We start from the raw sequence: 6810 nt of genomic DNA, 5'->3' as shown, positions 1-6810 counted from the left end.
TGGTGGTAGAACTTCTGTGCTGAAGACACCCTTATGGGGCAAGAGTTGCTTCAGTGGGGCTTTGGTGCTCACTGAGTCTGCCCCCTGAGTGTGTCCCTTGTAGATCTGAGGAGTTGTAATTGGATGGTCCCACTCTGACCACTGGGTACACTGGCTCTTGGATCTAAGGAGGTACTAATCTAGCCTCTGCCTGTGGCTACCCAGCAAAAGCCAGCTGTAAAGCAATGCAAGTTGCCTTTGGGCCTTGGGGCAGCTGTAGTTTGTTAAGTTATTTTCAGATTACAAAGCGCTGGGCCTTTCATATGCAAAAGCCTCCCTGCACAGCTTAGGCGGGGCGGGGTTCCAGGGAATCAACAGGGCGGGCAGAGCGAGCAGTATGGCTGCTCTCAGTCCTGCCCTCAGAGGCCCTGGCAATCGCTGTGAGCGCCTCTGAGAGAAAGCTGCCCTCTAGCTCTGATCGATGCCAGAGAGTGCCGTTTCTCCCGTATGAGTTTGGGTCCCAGAGACTCATCTGGAACTGGAGCTCAGAGCTTGAGACTCCCTCCTGATTGAAAAAGACAATCGTGTCCTTAGCCACCAGCCCTCTCTGCATGCACATCCGCACCTTTGTATTTTACTTCCGCACCGCACCTCCTCTGAGTCTCGGTATGCTTTTCTCTTTCCTTCTAGTTGAAGAATTTCCACTCAGCCAGCCTTCCTGTGGTTCTGGATGATGTCTGTTCCGTCTTTTAGTAGTATTTTTGAAGTGGTTGTGTGAGGCAGCAATCTCTGGTGTTTACCTATGCCGCCATCTTGGTTTTCCTCCCTGGTTTATCAAAGAACCAGCTCTTGGTTTTAGAGATTTTTATATTGCTTTTTTAGTATCTATGTTACATATTTCTGCTCTAATCTTTATTATTTCCTTCCTGCTACTTACTCTGGGCTTTTCTTTTTGCTCTCTTTCTACTTCTTTAAGTTGTAGGTTTAAATTTTATATTGCTGATTTTTCTTTTTTAAATATATACATTTTAGTAGTTTGATTTCAGAGAAAAAGAGAGAGGAAAAGAGAGATGGAAACATCAATGCTGAGAGATAATCATTGATTGGCTGCCTCCTGCACATCCCCTACTGGGGATCAAGCCCACAACCCCAGCCATGTGCCCTTGACCAGAATCAAACCCAGAACCCTACAGTCTAAAGTCCGACACTCTATCCACTGAGCCAAACCTGTTAGGGCTTTTCTAATTCTTTTGAGGTATACCTGTAGTGCTATGAAATTCCCTCTCAAAATTGCTTTTGCTGTGACCCAGAGATTTTGGATTGTTGTGTGTTCATTTTCATTTGTTTCAAGGAAATCTTTATTACTTTCTTGATCTCGTTGTTAACCCATTCATTGTTTAATAACATGCAATTTAGCTTCAATGTGTTTGAATGTTTTCGGGTGTTTTTACTGTAGTTGATTTTTAATTTCATTCCACAATTATCGGAGGAGATGCTTGATATGATTTCCAACTTCTTGATCTTGTAGAGACTTGATTTGTGTCCTATCATGTGGTCTATCTTTGTGAATGATCCATGTGCATTTGAGAAAAATGTACATTCTGCTGCATTGGGGTGAAATGTTCTAAAAATGTCAATTAAAGCTATTGGATCCAGGGTGTCCTTTAGAGTCTCTGTTTAGTCATCTGAAAGATCTATCCACTGAAGTGAGAGAGGTGTTGATGTCCCCTAATATGACTGTATTGTTGTTGATCTCTCTGTTAAAGTCCTCTACAAGTTTTTTTTTTTTTTTAATTATTTAAGCACTCCTATATTGGGTTCATTTTATGTTCACCAAGGTTATATCCTCTTGTTGGATTGATCCCTTTAGTTCTATGTAGTGAGCTTTGTTGTTTCTTGTAGGGCCTTCATTTTGAAGCTTATTTTATCAGATGTGGGTATTGCCACTCCACCTTTTTTTTTTTTTTTTTCATTTCCATTTGCATGGATTTTTTTTTTCAATCCCTTTACTTTCATCTCTGTAAGTTTTTTGTTTTGAGGTGGGTCTCTGTAGACAACCTATAGTTGGGTCATGTTTTTATATCCATTCCACTACCCTACACTTTTTGATTGGAGCATTTAATCCATTTATATTTAGGATTATTATATATATGTACTTATTTATTGCCTTTTTAATACTGTAAGGCTAGGTTTCTCCCTCTGTGTCTTCTTCTCATTTCCACCATCTCTTTAGCATTTCTTGTAGTTTTTTTTCATTTCCATTTGCATGGATTTTTTTTCAATCCCTTTACTTTCATCTCCATAAGTCTTTTGTTTTCAGGTGGGTCTCTGTAGACAACCTATAGTTGGATCATGTTTTTATATCCATTCCACTGCCCTACACTTTTTGATTGGAGCATTTAATCCATTTATATTTAGTATTATTATTTATATGTACTTATTTATTGCCATTTTAATACTGTAAGGCTAGGTTTCTCACTCTGTGTCTTCTTCTCATTTCCACCATCTTTTCCCCATCCTTTCACTCATTCTGTGTGAGGATTTTGTTCTAAGGTGGGTTTCTTGTAGACAGCATATATTTGGGTCATGTTTTCATGTCCATCAGGTACCCAAAGTTGTTTGATTACAGCATTTAACCCATTTATATTTAAAGTTATTATTTATATGTACTTATTTATTGCCATTTTAATACTGTAAGGCTAGGTTTCTCCCTCTGTGTCTTCTTCTCATTTCCACCATCTCTTTAGCATTTCTTGTAGTGCTGGCTTGGTGGTGATATACTCCTTGAGCCCTTTTTTTTATTATTTTTGTCTGGGAAGCTGTTTATTTGACCATCTATTTTGAATGATAGCCTTACTGGAAATAGTAATCTTGGTCTCAGATCTTTGCTTTCCATTACCTTGAGTACTTCATGCAATTCCCTTCCGGCCTGTAGAGAAGCTAAACTGGCTAGGGGTGCCTTCAAGATTTTTGCTTTGCCTTCAATTTTTTGGCATTTTCATGGCGATGTTTGGGCCTGTTTGGGTTCCTCTTGTTCGGGGTTCTCCGTGCCTCCTGAACGTGTGTGATTTTTTTCCTTTACCAGGTCAGTGAAGTTTTCTGCCATTATTTCTTCAAACATCTTTTCTATGCCTATCTTCCTTTCTGCCTCTTCTGGCACACCTGCTATTCTAATATTATTACATTTCACATTGTCCCACAGCTCCCCTAAGCTGTTCTCCTGTTGTTGTTGTTGTTTGTTTGTTTTTTTCATATGTTTTATTGATTTTTTTACAGAGAGGAAGGGAGAAGGATAGAGAGTTAGAAACATTGATGAGAGAGAAACATCAATCAGCTGCCTCCTGCACACCCCCCACTGGGGATGTTCCCGAAACCAAGGTACATACCCTTGACCAGAATCGAACCTGGGACCCTTCAGCCCGCAGGCTGACACTCTATATACTGAGCCAAACCGGTTAGGGCTACTCCTGTTTATTTAATTGTTGTTGTTTTTTTTTTCTTTTTGATTCTCTGATTAGGATATTTTCAACTCTGTCTTCTAATTCACTGTTTCAATCCTCAGCTTCCCCTAACCTGCTGTGTATTCCTTCCAATGTGTTCTTTATTTGTGTCATATCACTCTTTATCTCAGGCTGTTTTTTATGTTCTTTTTTCATAGTTACTGTATGTTTTTTTCATGCAGTTGTACATTTTTACCACCATTATTCTGAACTCTGTTTCAGGTAAATTTATTATCTCTGCTTCATTTGTTTCTTCTTCTGGCTAATTCTCAAGTTCTTTCATTTAGGGGCTGTTTCTTTGTTTTCTCATATTGGCTGTCTGTTTGGGTTTTTGACTATGTTTTAGGTATATCCTTTATACCTCTCAATCTCTATTGCAGGATAGTGTTAAAGACTGTTTCTGACTAATTAGATCAGGCAGAGACTCAAAGCCTCCAGAGACTGCCTCTGTTGGCAGACTGAAAGGATTTCGACTTGAATTGCCCCTCAGACAATTAACTTCAGGTGTGGCCAGAGTTGTTCTTGTTTGTTTGTTTCTTTGTTTGTTTTAAACAAGGAGGGGCAGTTGCATCTGCCTGGAGGCTGATTTTTATTTGTAATCTTTAAAGTGGCCTCAGGGCAAGGTGTTTTCCAATAGGATGTATCAACTGTCTTCCCCCCAGGCAAGGCAAATGTCTGTATGGGAAAGATGTCCTCTACTGTGTGAGGGAATGACTCAGCCCAGGAAACTCGGGGTGTCTGTCTTCTGAGGTCTATCCCCCAATTGTACCCAGTCATGGCTTCTGCTTTCATGGCTCCAGTCCAATTCACCCTCCTTCAGCCAGAGCACAAGGTGGGTGGCTCCACAGGGAATTTTGTGCATTGGCCCTTTAAGAGGCTACCTGAACTTTTGGCTGCCACTCTTTGGCAGATAGCACCCACTGCTTTTCACATCTAGATGTTATATGGGTACCCTTCTCAGTTTGCTGCTCTCTGCTGGGAGCCCAGCTTCGGGATTAGATCCCAGAGTTCTCATTGGCAACCCACACCATCCCCCCCACAACTATGATATCTCTCCAAGACTTCAGTTGCCTTCTGTGGGTGCCCAGCCACCCCTTTCGCACCTCTGCTTCTCCTATCAGTCTCTATGCAATCTCCACCCTTGGTCCTTGGGTATCAGGTTTCTCTCCTGTGAGTTTGCCATTGATTATTCAGGAAGCCTTTCTGTATTCAGTTGTAATTCCAGCTTGTTCCTGGGAGCATGTCTGTGAAGCATCCTCCTACTCTGCCACCATTTTTAATCTCTCATCAATTCTTCTTCAAAGTTTTGCTGGAATTCACCTTTCCATCCATTTGGTCTTTGGCTTTTATTTGTTGGAAGGTTTTCACTACCATGCCAATTATTTTTTTTTTGAAATACATAACAATCTAGCCAATTTGGGACCCATTACCTAATTTGAGCTCCCTCTAAGAGGACTGGGAAATACAACTGTTGATCTTCACAGGGTATGGTCAGTGTTGAAATAATAGTTGGTTTCGGGCCATATGTTTATTTCATGTGCCATCCAAAATAAATAAATATAATCCCATTTTCTTATATAGGATTCATAAAGTACAATGTGTAATTCATGAATGGGTTTGTATCACTGCTCATGTGTGAATTCATGTCTTTTTCAAAAATGATTATGCAACTGTGTGTATGTGTGACTGTGTCTGACATTGTGTTTGTGACTGTGTTTTAACTGTGTGTCTCTGTGTCTGTTTGGAACTCTGGGTATATGACTATATGTCTCTGTGACTCTGTGTTTCCTGGAAAAATAGTGAGAGCATGGTATGGATGCAGGGGGTCCCATGGATGGCTCTTTGGCTTCTAAACATGCTCCCGTTGCACATCGCACCCACAGTGAAGCTAAAAATACCTTGGATCCAGGAGGAAAGCTGAAGGGAGTTTGATGATCCATATTCCAGCCTCAGAGTCACCTATCACCACTCTGGGGTTAGCACTGCTTCCTGCAGGACAGCAGAGGGCTCACTAGTAGAGGGATGCAGAGCTGTGCACACACTCCAATCCCAGCAACCCACCTTTGGAGTTCACACGCATCAGTGAAATGTTGACAAGACACTGAAAAAATCACTTTTAGAATTTGTGAAGGAGAGGCCCCGTCACTGCTAACATGTCACCTGCAAACAGACAATGTCGCTTCTTCCTTATTGTCTACAGTGGGAATATTAAAAGAAAGAATCCTCCCTGGAGGGAGCTGAGAGCTTGTGAGGAAATCTCTGCACCCAAAGGAAGGCCCTTCCTTTCCCACCTCCCTCTGCCCCTGCACCTGGGGCTGCTCTCTGTGCTGTGGGTCCTGAGCGCCCCCTGGTGCCCAAGCACACCCTACAGTCCATCCCTGCTGTCTCCCTCAGGGAGGTTCCTGTATGAGCTCACAGTGACTTCCCCTCACTGTGTGTCTCTTGTACAGTAATACATGGCCGTGTCCTCCATTGTCATGGAGCTCAACTGCATGAAAAACTGGTTCTTGGACATATCTCTGGAGATGGAGGTTCGGCTTTTGAAGGAAAGGCTCTAGTAAATGTCTCCATCAAAATTAATGCGCCCCAATCCACTCCAGCCCCTTTCCTAGGGGTTGGCAGATCCAAGTCCAGTCATAACCACTGGTTGTAATAGAGAATCCAGAGACAGTGCAGGTGAGGGAGAGGGTCTTTGAGGGCTTCACCAGTCCTGGGCCCAACTCCTGCAGCTGCACCTGGGACAGGACACCTGGGGACAAGGAGCATCAGTCCCAGTCAGTCATGTGCAGTGACTGCCATCCCATGACCCCGTCTGACCCCTGAGACCCTCACCTTGGGAGCCTGTCACCAGGCACAGACGAAGACCCAGCAGCTGCATCTTCTTCTAGACCACAGCTCTGCCTCCCTAGAGATCTCAGCCCTGTGTGAAGAGAGAGTTGTGAGCCTGCACAGCCCAGGAGAGGATTTACCCTGGAGCTTGAACACAAATTTACATGTGGGGCAGAGTTTGCTATAAGTGTAGGGCCTGAGGTCAGGCTGCCCTGGTCATTCTGGGATTTCTGTTAGGCCATCTCCTCCATTGATCTCACTCAGCATGTAAGTCATGGACAGGGGACCAACTGGGTCATGAAACACATTGGAATTAGGTCAAAGAATAGCCTAAAGTGAAATGGTATACTAGAAGAGTAGGATACACATTTAACTTTTCACACATCTTTCAAACAGTTGTAAAAGGGATTAATGTTTGTTCAGATCAATGCTGAATCTCAACAACCTAGTGTATCTACAACTTCTAAATTTCTGAATCTAATTTTACACAATTATTTTATAC

At 42.5% G+C, this 6810-nt stretch overlaps 1 long non-coding RNA gene across 1 annotated transcript in view; it reads left to right on the top strand.

The window, feature by feature from the left end:
• Positions 1-2731, top strand: part of LOC107184694 — a 19320-nt gene extending 16589 nt beyond the window's left edge. Inside the window, exon 3 of the long non-coding RNA XR_001515593.1 lies at positions 2609-2731. This is a non-coding gene — a long non-coding RNA (uncharacterized LOC107184694). The remainder of the gene's footprint in view (positions 1-2608) is intronic.
• The last annotated feature ends 4079 nt before the right edge of the window (positions 2732-6810 follow it).

The sequence above is a fragment of the Myotis davidii genome, unplaced genomic scaffold (assembly GCF_000327345.1).
Source record: "Myotis davidii unplaced genomic scaffold, ASM32734v1 scaffold127, whole genome shotgun sequence".
Taxonomy (NCBI): Eukaryota; Metazoa; Chordata; class Mammalia; order Chiroptera; family Vespertilionidae; genus Myotis; species Myotis davidii.
This window is presented reverse-complemented; position numbering and strand designations above follow the sequence as displayed.